The sequence below is a fragment of the Cetorhinus maximus genome, chromosome 16, assembly GCF_964194155.1.
Source record: "Cetorhinus maximus chromosome 16, sCetMax3.hap1.1, whole genome shotgun sequence".
Taxonomy (NCBI): domain Eukaryota; kingdom Metazoa; phylum Chordata; class Chondrichthyes; order Lamniformes; family Cetorhinidae; genus Cetorhinus; species Cetorhinus maximus.
In genome coordinates, this window is record NC_135894.1 from 76,131,265 (window position 1) to 76,148,765 (window position 17,501).

At 37.1% G+C, this 17,501-nt stretch overlaps 2 protein-coding genes across 7 annotated transcripts in view; one reads left to right on the forward strand and one right to left on the reverse strand.

The window, feature by feature from the left end:
• Window positions 1-17,501, reverse strand: part of cmss1 (cms1 ribosomal small subunit homolog) — a 330,497-nt gene that overhangs the window by 289,150 nt on the left and 23,846 nt on the right. The gene's annotated exons all lie outside the window — the stretch shown is intronic.
• Window positions 1-17,501, forward strand: part of filip1l (filamin A interacting protein 1-like) — a 257,274-nt gene that overhangs the window by 236,235 nt on the left and 3,538 nt on the right. The window contains exon 6 of one of the 4 annotated variants that reach the window (XR_013579190.1): window positions 169-296. The exons of the other annotated variants lie outside the window; for them this stretch is intronic. The gene's annotated coding sequence lies outside the window, so the exon portion shown is untranslated. The remainder of the gene's footprint in view (window positions 1-168; window positions 297-17,501) is intronic. 4 annotated transcript variants of the gene reach the window in all.

The window sequence follows — 17,501 nt, forward strand, 5'->3', positions numbered from 1 at the left end:
AGCCTTTGACAAGTATCACATAGGAAGCTATTGGAGAAGATAAATGGGCATAGAATAAGGGGATAGATAGTAAATTTGATTTAAAATTGGTTCAAAGGAAGGAAAAAGAATAGGTATTGAGACAGATTCAGCAACTGAGAAAGTATCCCACCCTACTTGGCCCCACAGGTTGCTGTTCTGGGACCATTTCTGTTCACTGTGTACATCAGTGATTTGAACATACGACTGCAGAAAATTTGCATATGATACCAAGAGTGGTAGTAAATGATTCTTGGAAGAAAGCAGACAACATATTGGTAAGCTAATGGAATGGATAACAAAATGGTAGGTGAAACTTAATGTCAATCAATGTGGGGAGATATTTTAATATATAAAAAATATATATATTTAAAAATGTAAAACTTGGATGATATGGAAGAGCTGACTGATTTCTGGGGTTTCAGGTTCAAAAGATATCAAAAGCAACACCTGAAGCAGAGAAGACTATAAAAAATTGTAATACTGGGTTTTGTGGAAAGCGATATTGATATAAATATTGAAACACAATGGTGAATCTATATAAAACCATAGTAAGATAGCAACATTCAAGAAGGTACAGAACAATTTATTGGGATGCTTCTTGGTACGAGGAAATACAAAGAAATATTTAAAAGCTGAGGTTGTTTTCGATAGAACAGAGGATATTATAGTGTGATTTGATAAAAGTATTTAAATTATGAAAGGATACATAACCATGTAAGAAATGAGGAGTTCCCACCATTCAGTAAAATTGTGGTCGATCTCATATCCCTCAATTCCCTTAGTATTCAAAAAAATCTATCAATTACTCAGCAACTCAGCATCCACAGCCTCTGGGGTAGAGGATTCCAAAAATTCACACTGGTTCAGTGAAGAAATTTCACATCACAATCCTCACTGTAATGGGACAGAGGAGATAAAAACAGACTTTTTCCAGTGATTCAGGGGATGTAGATACAAGATACAATGCAAGAAACCTATGTCAGAGAAGAGGACAGGCTTAATTTGCAGCAGAAACAGGCAACATATCAGCATTTATGAATAAGCTAAATGCATGGCTGAAGGAAAGAGAGCTAAAGGAACATGGGTAAAGGAGATGCACAACAAATTAGGACTACCTATGTGGAAGGCAAATATCAACACGCACTTTCTGTTGCAATTTCTACACAATCTGAGGTAGTGAGTAGGTTCAAATTCAACTCTAGATATTTGAGCACAAGATCCACGCTGACAGTTTAGTATTAAGGGAGTACTGTACTGGCAGAGGTGTCATCTTTTGGTGTCCTGTCAATTCAGGCAAACGTAAAAGATCCTAGCGGTATTTATCCCTCAACCAACACAACCAAAACAAGATTAATTGGTTATTTATCTAATTACTGTTTGTGGAACCTTGCTCCAGTGCAATGGACTGCAAAACAAATGACTTGCTTCAAAGTAATTCACAGGCTATGAAACACTTTGGCGCATCTTGCAGGCAAGGTATAATTGTTTCTCGGTCTTTTTCAAAAAAGTTAAAATTACATTATATTGTATTGAACCAAACTGAATCTGATGCATCTACTGCAACCAGTTGCATGGCATGAAGTTGTAAGGCTGAACCCACCCTACAAGCAATAGTTTTATTATTGAGAGACATTTTACATGGCTCCTTGACCGATAACCATGAAATAAAATGCACAGTATTTATAGAGGTGTTTACATAGACCATGCAACATTACCGAAGGTGCGTTATTTATTACATTTCTGCACGCTGCAAACAAGTTTATTTGTCAGGGTATGTTTTTGCTCTAAGGATTTGTTGATGACTATATTTATTGCACCACAGCCTCCTGTTTTGAATTATAAAAACACAAAGATTCTAAAGTCTAAAATTCAACATTTATGATGTGACTGTGCTAGTCACTGTGCTGACTTTTTAATACACAAAAAATCTTATAAAAAAGAGCCAATTTTTAGACAAATACGTGATTTTAAGTTGCTGCACCTCCAAATTGACAATGGAACCTAACAGGAAAAATGCAAGCAAAGTTTTAAAGTTAAAAATTAAAAATTGATTGTAGGGAATAGGAGAGAAGGGGAAATAGGAAGAAAAGAAACAATAAGGCAATATTGTTTAGAGCTTTTTTCAATCAAACTTTGCATTTTTTATACGGCTGATAAAAAGATTTACCAAATATTTGAATACCTTTGGTATGGCACAGCAGTTGGTAAATGCTGAGTTGTTCAAATCCCAGAGGGAAACTTGAAACAATTGCCACAACTATTTTACAATTTGTATTTATTTTGAGGTGCATGCCTTGAATTCAGTAGTTATAAGACCACCAAGTCTTATAGGTTTCTTATAAAACGAAATTAAACTTTAAATTAAACTTTATTAATTAAAAAAATTATTTTAAGCACATACATTGGTTTACAAATTACTATTATGATAATTCTTAGCTCCCTAGTTAATCTAACTCCCAGTTACACCTCCATTAAGGTAACAGTAAAACACACAGATTTTAAAAGTCCCAGGCAAAGTAACACGATACCCTGAACAGTCGAATTCAAAGTGAGTTTTCTTCACTTCAGTTCTTGTAGACAGCAACTTCAGGCTTAGAGGTTGGAGGGTTTTCACACTTGTTAGATCTTAGAATACTTCTTTCCTTACACACAACCTCACCTCCTTTAAACAGGTTTCTCCCTTTTTAAAGTAAATCTCATTGTCTCAATGTCTTTTCAATTCTACTTTTCTAATAATAAAAATCTTTCACTGTACCAATTTTATCAGTAAGCTTTGGGAAAAATAAACGCACTGTTTGTTTGACTTCTTCTGGTTAAGAAAATTTCACCCTCTCTTTTGAAATTCACGAGTACTCTGGTTTATCTCAAAATGCAAATTTTCCTTTTACACCTCATATTATAAAACTTCATCCATGTTTATCTATTTAACATTTCAAACCTAGCTTCTCTTCTGAAACATCAAAGCCTTCAGACCAGCTGTCTTTAATTCATTTAAGTTCCCCCCCAACACACACTATTCCTACATTAAAATAAATTCCAATAACATTATGAAAATCATCTTTTCCTGACACCCCCCTCCTTACTACAAATGAACCGTCTTAATGTAAAAAGACTGCTTCATTTTCTTCACCCATCTTACATTACCTCCTGTACTTATTATACTATTATATTACCAGATACATGCATTAACATAACAAAGTATATAAAAATCCTTGGTATCAACAGAAATCATTCCAGTCCAGCGTCCAAGTTTTAAAATGTTCAATTTTCTCTTTAAGTTTCAAACTCTTGACAATGCATCTGCAATCAGATTTTCTCATCCAGCCACATGTATAATCTGTAGATTAAATGGTTGCAGTAATACAGGCCACCTGAATAGCCTTGCATTTTGGTCTCGAAATTTGTCCAGGAATTTTAAAGAATTGTGGTCTGTATAAACAATTGTTTCTGACGAATTGTTTGCAATGTAAATTTCAAAATGCCACAATGCTAACACCAGACACAAAGTTTCCTTTTTGATCGTTGAACATCTTCTCCATTGTACATTCAACTTCCATGAAAAATACCCTCAGTTTTTTAATTCCATTTTCATCTTCTCGTAACAGTATGGCCCCAATGCTTATGTCACTTACGTCAAAGGCCAATTTAAATTGCTTGGCATAACTGGGTACTGCCAAAACTGGTATTGTAGTTAGTCATCAAACTGTCAAATGTCTTCTAGCACTCCTATGTCCTTTGAAGCTTCTTGTTATTTTTTAATAGTTCAGTCAATAGAGCAACCACACTGCTTAAATTTGGTACAAATTTCCGGTAAAACCCACTCATGCCCAGAAATCTCAAAAATTCTCATTTTGTTGTAGGCATGGGGAAATCCACAATAGCTTGACTTTCACATCTCTTGGAGCCACCTTACCATGTCTAATGGTATGGCCTAGATACATAACTTGCGCTTTTGCAAATTCACTTTTATCCAAGTTCATCACCAAATTAGTTTCTTGTAATCGATAAAACAATTCTTCCAGAGGCTGTAAATGCTCCTCTCATGTCTGACTGAAAACTATCGACTTGCCAATATAAACAGCACAATTGCTCAGACCTGCAATTACTTTGTTTGTCAATCTTTAAAATGTTGCAACTGCATTTTTCATACCAAATGGCATGACTTTAAACTGATATAGTCCATCTGGCATCAGAAAAGCCTTTCCTCTCTCCGATAATGGTACATGCCAATATCCTTTTAGCAAGTCAATCTTTGTGATAAATTTTGATTGACCCACGTTCTCAGTGCAATCTTCCAACCGTGCTATAGGATATGAATCTGCTTCTGTCACTGCATTCACCTTTTGATAATCCACACACAGTCTGTGTGTTCCATCCGGTTTCAGTACCAGTACAATAGGCGAACTCCAGTTACTGCTACTAGACCCAATGATATAATTAGAAGCATGAATTTGATTTCTTTCTGTACTTGTGATAACTTTGCCGGATTTAATCTATAAGGATGTTGCCTTCTCGAAGATGAAACTACTACACATACATCATATATAGCTAAATTTGTCCTCCACAGTTTATTCCAAAAATAGCTTTGTGTGACTGCATTAGTTCCTCCAAATCACTTTGACACTTGTCTGGAAGGTAATTCAATATTAAATTTAAATTTTCAAGTATCCCCTCATTATCCAATTTGATTAGAGGAAAATCAATTTCAGAATCCTGCATTTCTACCACTTTCTCATTATCTACTTCCTTTTGGTCCTCTTCCCTGTCAAAGTACTTTTTAAGCATATTTACATGACCCATCCTCTGCTTCTTTCTTCTATCTGGAATATTTATTAAACAATTTACTTCACTCAGTTTCTTTTCAATCCGAAAGACCCACTAAACCTTGCCTTTAACAAGTCATCCTGGTGCTGGTAACAAAACTAGCACTTTCCCCCCAGCAATAAAACTATGAGCTATAGCTTTCCTGTCTGCCCTTACTTTCATCACTTGCTGTGATATCTTTAAATATTCCCTAGCCAACTCACATACTCTGTCCAACCTTTCTCTGAAGTTTGATACAAAATGCAGGAGAGTAGCTTCTGAATTTTGACCCACCATTCTCTCATGAATCAATTTCAGTGGTCCCCTTACCTCATGACCATAAACTAGTTCAAAATGACTAAAACCAGTCAATGCATTAGGAGTGTCCCTAACAGCAAATAACAAGAACAGAATTCCTCTATCACAAACCTGTGGATAGTCCTGACTATACGCCCTCATAATAGTTTTTAGAGTTTGGTGCCATCTTTCAAAAGCCCCTTGTAACTCAGGATGGTAAGCAGTTGACTTAAATTGTTTTATCCCAAAACTCTTCATTACTTCCTTAAACAGCATTTCTTTAGGTAAACCCTATCTTGTAAGAAATGTATTTAACTCTTCCTCAATTTTCCTTGTTGTAATGTTTCTCAAAGGTACTGCATCAGGAAATCTTGTAGACACATCCAGTGTCAGTAAGTACTTATTTCTACTTTTAGTCATAGGTGGAGGGGGGTTCTACACAATCAAGTATGGCCCTAATAAAAGGTTCTTCAAATGCTGGAAATGGAATTAAAGATGCCAGCTTAATCACTGCTTGTGGTTTCCCTATCACCTGATATGCGTGATATGTTCTACAGAATTTGACTACATCCCTATGCAATCTAGACTGATAAAAATGTTTTTGTACTTTCGTCCGTGTCTAATTCCTAAATGTCCCCCTTTTGGAATTTCATGAGCTATCCTCAGAATCTTATTTCTATATCCAAATGGTATTACAATCTCCCTCTAGCTTTTATTTGCTGAAGCATGATAAGGCCGCCATTTTCTCATTAAAACATTGCCCTTAAAGTAATAACATTCTGGAATATATTTTGCCTCTGTTTCTAAGTAAGATGTCTGATATAAGTTTTATTTGTGAACCCCTTTTCTGTAACTCCATTAACTGCCTTGAGTTAAACACCTCAGCTGCATTGCCCTCTGTTCTTCCTTCCTAAACAATGTTATCAAGTACAGTGTTGGCTAATTGGACTTCCACACCTTCTCCCTGCCTTTTAACTTCCTGTTTCAACCTGTAAGCCTGTGATCTTGTTATCACACAATCTGGAAACAATCCAGGATGTTCTTCCAGCAACACTTCTGTTGAAAACACTTCTACAGACTGCTCAACTACCATAGACATCACTCACATCTGTGACCCAGCTATATCATTCCCAGAATAAAATGAACGCCTGCAATGGGCAACTTTTCCACTACTCCAACAATCACTTTGCCTGTTTTCCACTTATTCTTTAAAGTTATTTTCCATGGTGGAATAGGTTTAGCATCTCCATGAACCCCAATTATTATCACCAGTGCCTGCAATACTCTCTCTGAACAACAAACATCACTATCGCGCAACATCACGGATTGACTAGCCCGTGTCTCTTAAAATTTTAACATCTTTACCTACTCCACCCTGTACACATGGAAAAACTTTCCCTTCACATACAAAATTTTTAAACATTTCTGCAACTTGTTCTTCAGGATTCTATGTAATTGTGAACATATTCCCAGTTCTTTACCTATCATTGATTCCTCCTATTTTACCTGTACACAAACCACAGATTTTTCCTGTGTCTGAACCTCAGAACGCACAGTACTTTTACTTCCAGAACTTTTCTGCACCCCAATAACCCCAATAGATTTTCCTGCAATTTCCAACACACTGACTTCATGCGTCCAACTTTATTACAATGAAAACACCTCAATTTTCGAATGTTACCTCTACCCTCAGCACCTTCCTTTTTATTCTGAAAAAACCTCCTGCGAATTTCCACCTACTCCTTCTCTTCCCTGACTACCCAACCTCCTTTCACCTTCCCAGTTTCTAACCTTCTCTGATTTAAAAGGGTGACGAACAAAAGGTTTAGCTCTATGAAGTAACTCATAATCATCAGCTATCTCTGCTGCTTGTCTTACAGTTTCAGCCCTCTGTTCCTCCACGAGTTCTCACTACTGAAGGAACTGAATCTTTAAATTCTTCCAAAAGAATTATCTCCCTAAGAGCTGTATATGTCATCTCTATCTTTACTGCACCAGTCAAAATTACTTTGTTTTACTCTCTCAAACTCAGTATAAGTTTGCCCAGGCTGTTTTCACATATTGCTAAACTTCTGCCTGTATGCCTCAGGAACCAACTCATATGCACTCAAAACAGCATTTTTTACCACACCATAGTTCACCAACCTTTCTTCTGACAATGAAGTATAAATTTCACGTGCTCTACCCACCAACCTAGATTGTAGCAACAATGTCCAGTTTTCCTGTGGCCATTTCATCTGTTAAGCTATCTTCTCAAATGAAATAAAGAATGCTTCAACATCTCTTTCTTTAAGCTTTGGAAGAGCTTGTACAAACTTAAAACATCTCCCCACTGGGTTCTGATCTGGAAATAAGTCCTTCTGGCCCTTCTGGTGTCAGCAGTTTAAGCTAGAATTCTCTCTCTCTCTCTCTCTCTCTTTTTCTCTTTCCTGCCTTTCTAACCTCACCATTTCTAACTCCCTTTGAAATGCCCTCTTTCTTTTTTTTTCTGCTGCCTCTAGTTCCAATTTTTTTCATTTGCAACTGAATTTGAGCCCATTCCAATGAACGACCCCTTGGAGAACTCAGTCTCTCAGGTATTCCTTCCAATTTTAAATGCTGTGCTATACATTCGATTATGTCCGATTTCCTTAACCCCGCAGGTAACCCTAATTGTAACTTATCTGACATTTCCATTAACTTAGCTTTATTTACCTCTTCTAAACCAACCAAAGTTATAACTTCAACTCCCAGATAAGTCTTGACAACTGCCAAAGCCAAGCTGCAGTCTCACCTTTAAAAAACCTCACACCAACTCCTGAATTCAAAGTGCTTCCTGTACTCATAACCTTAAGATTCACCAACTCCAAACCAGTCCAGGAATTCCAAATATATCCCGCAAAGAGCTCCCAATTTTGTTATGGCACAGCAGTTGGTAAATGTGAGTTGTTCAAATCCCAGAGGGAAACTTGAAACAACTACCACTACTGTTTTACAATTAGTATTTATTTCGAGGTGTGTGCCTTGAATTCAGTAGTCATAAGACCACCAAGTCTTATAGGTTTCTTACAAAACTAAATTAAACTTTATTAATTAAAAAATGATTTTAAGCACATACATTGGCTTACAAATTACTACTATGATAACTTCAGTAAAACACACAGATTTTAAAAGACCCAGGCAAAGTAACACGATACCCTGAACAGTCGAATTCAAAGTGAGTTTTCTTCACTTCAGTTCTTGTAGACAGCAACTTCAGGCTTAGAGGCTGGAGGGTTTTCACACTTGTTAGATCTTAGAATGCCTTCTTTCCTTACACACAACCTCATCTCCTTTAAGCAGGTTTCTCTCTTTTCGATGTAAACTCCATTGTCCCAATATGTCTTTTCAACTCTACTTTTCTAATAATAAAACTCTTTCATAGTACCAATTTTATCAGTAAGCTTTGGGAAAAATGAACACACTGTTTGACTTCTTCTGGCTAAGTGTCATATTTCACCCTCTCTTTTGAAATTCACACATACTCTGGTTTATCTCAAAATGCGAATTTTCATTTCACACCCCATATTCTAAAACTTCATCCATGTTTACCTATTTAGCATTTCAAACCTAGCTTTACTTCTGACATATCAAAGCCTTCAGACCAGCTGTCTTTAATTCAATTAAGCTTCCCCCGCCCCACACACATTTACACGCGCGCAGAAAGACACACACACACACAATTCCTACTTTATAATAAATTCCAATAACATGAAAATTATCTTTTCCTGACAACCCTTGTTATTATTTTATTTCAGTATCGAAGAGACAGTTACTTTCCTGGTCTTCCTGGCAGTCTAAGTGTTAGCATGACACATGTAGAAAAAAAGAATTAGCAACAATTCAAATCAAATCTCTCTCAAACCAATATAAATCCACTTGTCTCTATCAATTCTAATCCATGTCTAAAGAAGTATAACCGTTTCTGTTATACTAAAAGCACCATGTGGTGTAACATGGAGCCACTTGGGCTAGAAATATCCCTGGTTAGAACTTGGCCTACACCCAGATAGCAGTGCAACTGGCCTCAATGCTCCCAGGTTAGCTAAACAGGAGGGAGAAAAATCAGACAGGGTTCTTACTCCTGATCTCTATCCAGTTTATTCTGCTGGAAAGTGTATTTATGCCCGTCAGGATCGTCATATAAAAACAGCTTGCCAAAAGCATTCATATCAATTTAACCAATTGGTATTGGATAGAGCACCAGGGAACTGCCAGCCTTGGTGGAACCATACTCCTGCAGAAGAATACTTAAAATTGAGAAGCTGAAAATACCTCAAGGAGTTACTGGCACAAGAGTATGGCAACCTAAATGAATATTTATGAACCGAAATAAAATCTATTACAGCTGTACTGTCAGATTTTTAGATATCCTATGGAATTCTAGCTTACAGCAATCAGGTTTTTCAGCATGCAGAGGCAAAACTAGTCAGATTGGGAGGGACCCTTTGGAAATATTTTTTAAATGTTCAAAAACAGAGGACCTATCCTGTCTTGAAAAATATTATGGATACTCGACCAACCTGGAGGTAAAATGGGAAAGAGACGAATAAAGAATATGCAATCCAAATAATCATTTTCAGCGATTTTTGCAGTATCCCTATACATGGGATTTGACATTCTTTCACCAAGCTTATTGCTTAATTTGGAAAGTGCCTTCATTACATTTAAGAAACAATTACTCTATTTGAATTTATTTCCTTATTACGTAATATTCAAAATGCTTAGCAGCAAGAATTAGATGACCTCAAATAAATGGGTTATGATAAAATATAGGATGATACATTGAAAAGAATGGATGCTGTCAAAAAAACATCCATAGGACAGAGAGCTACCAACCTAACAGTTCTGTCCCTCCTTCATACATGCACATATGACATTTTCTTAAGATATCTATTTTTAAAATTAGTCTACTTGTTTCGTTTAGAAGCTTATTCTTACCAAGGATTCCCAATGTAAAAGAATACATAAATTTAAATAAATGCAAAATGATGGTTGATTCAGCCTGTCCCACATAACTGTGATATCTTGTGCATCACAATATGCGCACTCCCCACCCAACCTGAAACCAAGTAACGACCTAGGAAAGACGGAAAAACAGATAAAATCCAGGCCAATTAGTGAAAATAAAATCTGGAAATTCCACTCCAACCCCTTTAAGCGATCAAAACTAGACTAGGTAGCTACTCTAGCCCTGATTAGTGGTATACAGTCCACACCTCTTACGCAAAGTGATCTCTGCCCTCACCCGAAACAGGTCCAGCTTTGCCTGAAGAAACTCAGTGAATCAGCATTCATTGCTTGAATCAGCGCTGTTCTACAAGTCCACTATTCTCTAGGAAAAGAACCACCTCCCAAAATCCAACCTAGTTCTGCCTTTACACAACTTGAGATTGTGGCTCCTGGTCTTCCCTAACCAATTTAGTTGAAACAAACTATTTACATAAACACACTCCAGTCCCTCCCTATATTAGATTAGAAATCGCCAGTAAATCCACACTTCTCAACAGGTCCAGTTCTTGTGTAACTTACATCTATCATATAACAGCTTTCACACCTTCATGATATCGCAAAGCATTTACATCCAATTAATTATGAGCAAATACAGCAGGGTCAGGCAAACAGCAATGAGATAAATTTTTAACCTTTTCCAGTGGTGTCAATTGAGAGATCAATGTTGACCAGGAAATTAGGAAACTCTCATGTTATTCTTTGAAGAGTGCCATAATATTCTTTTACATCCATCGGAACAAGTAGACATGGCCTTGGTTTCACCTCTCATTTGAGAGAAGTCACCTCCCAACAATGCAGCACTTCCATAATACTGCACTGAATTATGTGCTAATGTTCAACCGAGAGGGATTTAAACCCATGGCTTTCCGACTTCTAAGCCACAGCGCTACGACTGAGTTGGTGCCTTGGACGGCCTTTGTTCCACTCAACACTTTTTGTTAGGTTATTTCTATTTCACTTTTCCCAAATCTAATATGAATTTAACAGCAAAAAACAGTATTCTAAAAATGACCATTGACAATATTGGAGGACAACATGGAGGAGAATATATGGAGGACAAACATTTAATGACATTTCTCTGTCCATGGTTTTAACAGCTATTCATTTGTTTATTTTAGAAGGGTAGAAGAACAGAAGGGGAATGTTATAGAAGCATGTTAAACTTTCAACCATTAACACTCTCAACAGTAATTTCTAAGCTAGTGATTTTAAATATGAAAATTACTTGCCTTTACTGAAGCTGGAGAAACTCCTGTATCGATTGCTGCTTCAATGTATCTCCATCATTCCCCTAAACAGTAGTAGCCTTAACCTTACCTACATTCATTAAAGTAATTACAAATGTTGCCATATATTTGTTTTTACTTGATATATGAATGTGAAATTGAAGTAAACATTGTTTTATGGCATCTTTAGTTTAGCAATACTGAACTGCTGACTGTGTTTAATTTCAGAAAATTATCCATGAATACTTTTTGTATATAATGCATATAATTTTATATAGAAATATAACTCCTTTATACATGAATGCTATATCCAAAAGAGATAAAACTTCAATGGCACATTGTGAAGCCTTTTGGAAGGAAAAGTTAGAAGTGACAATCTAAGTTTAATGGTTAATTTTTGAAGGGTTGTGCGGGAACAGAATCTAGGGGGTTCACATACACAAATCTTTGAAGGTGCAGGATATGTTAATAAGGCTGTTTAAAAAAAAAGTAAATGGGATGCTGGGCTTTTTCAACAGAGGAATAGAGGGCAAAAGCATGAAGATTATGATAACAAAAGTTCTTGATAGAGCAAATAAGGGAAAACGGTTTCCAGTGGCAGAAGTATCACAAACCGGAGGACATGGATTTAAGGTAATTGGTAAAAGAAACAGAAGTGCCATGGGGGAAATAAAATATCCAACAAATTATCATGATCTGGAATGCACTGCCTGAAAATTTGGTGGAAGCAGATCCAATAATAAATTTCAAAAGAGAATTAGATAAATATTTGAAAGAAAGAAAAATGTGCAGGGCTCTGGGAACAAGCAGGGGAGTGGAACTAATTGGATAGCTTTTTCAAAGAGCTGGCACATGTTGGGCAAGATAACAGTTAAAGGAGTTCAATTGCTAATTATTAGTTAACAATCTAAGTATCCATTCGGTTGTATAAAAGGGATAACATATCCCTTTAAGGGCTGCTTCTTACTTGGACCCTCATTTTCTTTAATTTAGTTTAATTGGTTGCTCAAAAGAGTAAAAGGGATAACAGGTGAAACAAGTTCTCTCTGTAACTCTTTTGAGTCAAAACAATTAACTAAATTAACAAAATAAGGGATAAATGGAGTTTTATTTCCGGTGCATAAAACTATCTGAAGGAGTCAGTCTTGTTCTCGGTCTTTGTTGCCAAACAGCTATTGGAGCTTAACAGCACAGGTCAAATGAGCTGAAAAGTCTCTTTCAGCGTTGTATGATACATGAAAAAAAGATACAGTATATTTAGAAAATAATAGTACCACAATTGGGTCAAATACGACAATGAATGAGATACAGTTGAAGCACTAATTTAAACAGACTGAACTATAACTTGGTGGTGGTTGGCTTTAAATATCACTCTATACAACGATTGTATAAAGTATATCAACAGTGGGCTTTCTATCCCTCATTGAGGCATCAAAACTCAACTTCTGATACTCATCTAATCTATTGGATTCTGAAACAAACAATTCTAAATAGAAGTTCTACTCTAGCTTAAATTTACTTCTCAGTTTGACATTCTCCATGTCAAGACCACCAACTAATACTGAGCTTCCTTAACTACCATGATTTGCTCGTTCATCGCACTAGGACCTTAAAACCGAAAATAATGGCTCAGCCACATGTGATAGAATACTTGATTTCCCACACTTTCTGCTAAATATTCATTTCTGCACAAACTAGATATGAATTAATATAAATTTATCCTTTAAAAACCAATGAGATCACCCCTCAAGCTTCTAAACCCAAGGGAATGCAAACCAAGTTTATGCAACCAGTCCTCATAATTTAACCTGTCAAGCCCTGGTTTAATTCTGGTATATCAGCAATTATACAAACAGATTTGTAGTATATACATACTAATGGATCATGTTTTCATATGCTCATTTTGAAATAATGATGCTTACAAAATGCTTCTCATATTTACAACATAAAAGTGACTACATTTCAAAAGTAATTCGGAACAGCCTAAGGATGTGTTGAGGTACCGTATAAATTAAGTTTCTTTATGTAAAATGCTATATACTGCTCATTCATTGTCACCATAACCTTAGTGGGGCCATTGGCATTGTCTTGCTTCAAGACTCACTTAGTCCACCTCGCTGTGTTATCAACACACCTGACTTTCCTTCTTCACCTTCTGCAGTTACCCTCAATTTCTCCTTCAACTGTTGCCAGGACGAGGCTGTCGGTTCTTCATTTCCAATGTTCGCAATTAGTTATCTTTCTCTCACTAACTGTATTTAGCAACCCTTTTGACTCTTGAACTTATACCCTTAATCTAATTTATCTCATTTATCTTTCCCCATCCAGCTGATTCTAAGCATCCTCCGCCATACCCACATTTCAAATGCTGTTATCCTCCTCCCATCCTCTTTCTTCAGAGTCCAATTCTTGTATCCATAGAGTGCAGCACTCCACATTAATGACTGGACTAGAAGTTTTTGAGCTTCATGCTGATGCTTTTGGACTTCGACACTACTTAAGTCACTGGTCACAGCTCTTGCCATTGCTAATCTAACCTAGATTTCATTTTTGGTGTAACTTTGCTGTTTAATCATCAAGCCAAGGTACTCAAATTTGTCCACTACCTCTAGCTCAGTACTTTTCCATTACCATTTAGAGCTATAATGGTGGTCCTTGCCTCATTTATGTTCAGTCCAAAGGACATGTCTTTTGACTAGGCCTGCCAGTACCTCTAGCTCTTCCTTTGTTCTGGCTATGAGTGTCGTATCGTCTTCATGCCGGAGATTCCATTTGCTACAACCTCCTATGATGTGCCACTTCCCTCTGTTAACTCTTCCTGCATCATCCTCATCATCTTCTCTCCCACAACATTAAACAGCATGGATAACAGATGACATCCCTGCCTGACTCCTTTCTCGAGCTAGAATTGGTTTGTGTGCCCATCAACTCTGACAACTCCTGAAGCATTTCTATATAACTCCTTTATTAGCCACATAATATGTTTAGGTACACCACAGTATATAAATATCTTCCATAAGGCATCGTGCTCGACAGTGTTGAAAGCTTAGGCGTAGTTTATAAACATGAGCCCAAGCTGGGCTTCCTGGTTAGTTTCACATTTCTCCATGAGATTTCTGAGCACAAGCATAGTGTCAGTTGTAACCTTTCCAGGAATGAAGTCAAACTGCTCCTCTACCACTTCACTGTTCACACGGGGGGCGACTCTCTGCCCGATGACCTCAAGTTGTACTTTAGATGCATGACTGATGAGACTTAGCGTACAATTTTTTGGACAGTCCTGTGTGCCTGCTATCTTCAGCATTGTGACCGTCTCAGATATAGTTCACTCACTGGCCCATTCACCTGTTGTCCATATCTCATCAATAATCTCTTTCTTTGCATCTACTACTGTTTCACCTCCAGCTTTTAGTGTTTCTGCTGGTATCTGACCTTCTCCTGCCTTTCCAATCTTGATGTTCTTTCTAGATTTTCTTATCTCATCTTTTTGTACTCAGGTTCTAGGTCTTTTTTTTAAATTTCCAATCTTCATTGTTTATCTTTCCTGGTTCTTCTTCAGTTGCCTGCAATAATTTTCCCATCTCAGCCTAATCTTGTCCTTACCATATGACAAGTCTCCATTTTCATTCTTGATATCTATTCGTGGGTTTATATATTTCTTTCCAGCTATGACTTTGACGAGTGAAAATACTTTCTTGAAAGCTTCCTCTGCTTCTGCAGCTCTCAGTCAGCTAGTAGTTCCTGGTTTTTATACAGGCTTTCTTCACATTGGCTCACAATTCTCTGCTTTGCATGTATAAGGCAGCCAATACCTCAAATTGTGTGCTATATACCATGAATATGTATACTTACATGAATATGTAATGAACTTAAATCCTAGTAGTACAGCTTGGCAAACCACATGATTCAATCATGTCATCTAAAAGACATTCCCACCTTGCAGAAAAAAAGAATCCTTTCAATAATAAGAATTTACCAAGTTCTGTAAGTTATACTTAAACTTTTAAGCATGCTTTAATTAAACATGCTTTTGCATTACTGATCATTTTGGGAAAGGGATGCTCACTGTGTCAAGCTCCCTTTTATGTTACTCTCCTGGTCAACTGGGGATACACAATGTTGTTTTTCTGCATGTGCTCAACACATTACTCCTTTCAGGTGAAGCAGTGTTGTACTTCTTTCAACTTAGTCTACTATATTCGGTGCTCAGTGTGGTTCAGTGTATATTCAGTGTGGTCTCCTCTACATTGGGGAGACCAAAGGCAGGCTAGGTGATCACTTTGCTGAACACCTCTGTTCAGTACACAAGCATGACCCCGATCTTTTGGTTTCTTGCCATTTCAATTCGCCATCTTGCTCTCACGTCCACATTTCTGTCCTCTGCCCGCTGCAATGTTTCAGTAAAGCTCAATGCAAGCTTCAGGAACAGCACCTCATCTTCCAATTAGGCACTTTACAGCCTTCTGGGTTCAACCTTGAGTTCAACAACTTCAGACCATGAACCCTGTCCTCCATTTTGTATTTTTTTTCCCCTAGTGCCAGTCTGTGTCTTGCTCTCATGTTTTTATTTTCAGACAACACCGACTTTTATTCTGCTATTAACATCTACACTGGACCAATGCTTTGTTCCTTTACTACTACCATGACTACTCTCTTTGCCTTTTGTTCCATGACATCTTTGTCATTTAATCTCCCTCACCCTCTTTCCTATTTCTGACCTGACTTTTTGTTCCACCTGGCCCTTCTCCCTTCTTCAACAGCATAAAACCCATCACATTACTGCCTTTCTTCAGTTCCAAAGAAGTCATATTAGACTCAAAACGTTAAGTGTTTCTCTCTCTGCAGATGCTGCCAGACTTACTGAGCTTTTCCCAGCATTTTATTTTTATTTCAGATCTCCAGCATCCACAATATTTTGCCTTTACGTTATTATGGGTCACTGTTTCAATCAGCAGTTTTGACATCATAACAGTAATGACATCATGACATCAGGTGCAATTAACCAACATTGTACTTATTGGGCCAGTAGTGAAACTAGTAAATCTGGTAGCAGCAAGCAAAAGTGCTGCTACAATAATAAATATTGGTTATTCATTTATACTTAAATACAGCCAATGGTAGCAAAACCACACATCTGTCAGTCTTCTAGTAAAACTGAGGGTAACACATCTCAGAACAGAGGTGAGGGGAAAGTAGCCACTTTAGCTTCATCCATATTATTTCAATGTCTCAATTTGTTATAGGTGTTGGCCTTATTTTTGACATTTGGTATATTTTGTTAATGCCTACAGTCACCAACAAATATCTTCCCTATGAGTAAATCCAGAATCATATAATTGTTACAGCATAGGAGGCTGCCATTCGGCCCATCATGCCTGCACTGGCTCTCCAAATGAGCAACTTACCTAGTGCCATTCCCCTAACCTTCTGCCCATAACCCTGCACATTCTTCCTTTTCAGATAACAGTCTAATTCCCTTGTGAATGCTTCAAATGAACTTGTCTCCACCACACATGCAGGCAATGCATTCCAGACCCTAACCACTCCCTGCATGAAAACGTTTTTCTTCATGTCACTTTTTTGCTTCTTTTGCCAATGAGATAAACTGAGCTTCCAGCCTGGGAACTGTTCCTGGGGCTGCTGGGTAATGGGGTGAAGCACTACCAGTGAAGAATTAAAGTCACATTTGACATTAGACCTAATTAAATCAGAATATCAAAATGTAAACACTCCTGGGATTTTGTGGCATCCATTAAGCCATTTATCTGGCGAGCATTTGATTTTCTGTTTCCACCTCTCCTCACATACACGAAACACAATGAGGTAAGTATTTAGTTTATCCAAGCTCTTCCATCAAAGCATGTGGATAATTCTTAAATGATTGCAGAAATACTGCCTCCGCTCCTCTAGGAGAAAGTCCATTCAACCTCTTCATTTTTACATGAAGCATTTATTGACACTGGTCCTAAGCTTAGCATTTATAGATTAAGCTTGTACTCCCTTGTCCTGCATTCATTGTTTCAAAGTAAGTTCCAGGTTTACCTTCAATGGAGTTTTTATCTTTGAGAAAGCAAATGCACAGGCTTAATACAAAATACAACATAAAAACAAAAATATTGTCAT